This window comes from Plasmodium inui (genome assembly GCF_000524495.1).
Source record: "Plasmodium inui San Antonio 1 unplaced genomic scaffold supercont1.13, whole genome shotgun sequence".
Classification (NCBI taxonomy): Eukaryota; Apicomplexa; class Aconoidasida; order Haemosporida; family Plasmodiidae; genus Plasmodium; species Plasmodium inui.
Window position 1 is genome coordinate 251,875 of NW_008481847.1, and position 1,043 is coordinate 252,917.

Genomic DNA, 1,043 nt, shown 5'->3' on the forward strand with positions numbered 1-1,043 from the left:
TGATGATGGTGGGATGATAATGGTGGGATGATGATGGTGGGATGATAATGGTGGGATGATGATGGTGGGATGATGATGGTGGGATGATGATGGTGCGATGACGATAGTCGGATGATGATAGTAGGATGATGATAGTGGGATGATAATGGTGGGATGATAATGGTGGGATGATGATGGTGATGATGCTTTAGACAGGAGTAGATCCTTACTCAGACTTTATTTATTATTTTTTTTCTTTTCGAAAAATTAATAAATAAAAGGATTTTATAAGTAGATAAGGTTTTCAGAAAAAGTGGGGTTTGAAACAAAAGTAATTATCGAGGGGAGGTAAGAGCAGGGCCAAATGAGGAGAGCAAATTGGGGAAGGCCAAATAGGAAAAGCAAAAATTTTGGAAGAGGGGGAGGGGGAGGGCAGAGCACATGTTGACAAGCAGATATGACGTAGAGGACATATTTCTCATGTGCGCTTGTCTACACATAACAACATGGGGAAGGACGAGGAAGGCGGACGATATGAACACATCTGCGGCGGACACAATACGTACACATATGCGTACATAAACGTACATAACAAACGTACCTACGTAGATATGGATACACCTGCACGCACACACGAATAAATGCTACCACTGCACGTGGAAAAGAAAATGGACGAACAACACATCATACTCACACGTAATAAAATGAACCCGCTTCGAGGTTTATGCTATGTTACTTAACAGGAGGAAATTTTCGATAAAAAAAAAAAGAAAAGAGATAAATATGATAATAAAATGGGGAAAAGAAATAATAAAGCAAACTTGTCATGATGTGTCTTCTCTCGCTATGCTCAGAGGAACAAAACACTGGCTCCACTACCGTTTGAGCCATTCGACTTGGCTTTGTTTTGCTTAACTTTTCTTTGCTTAACTTTGCTTTGCTTAACTTTGCTTTGCTTAACTTTGCTTTGCTTAACTTTGCTTAACTTTGCTTTGCTTAACTTTGCTTTGCTTAACTTTGCTTTGCTTAACTTTGCTTTGCTTCATTTTTCTCTGCTTCATTTT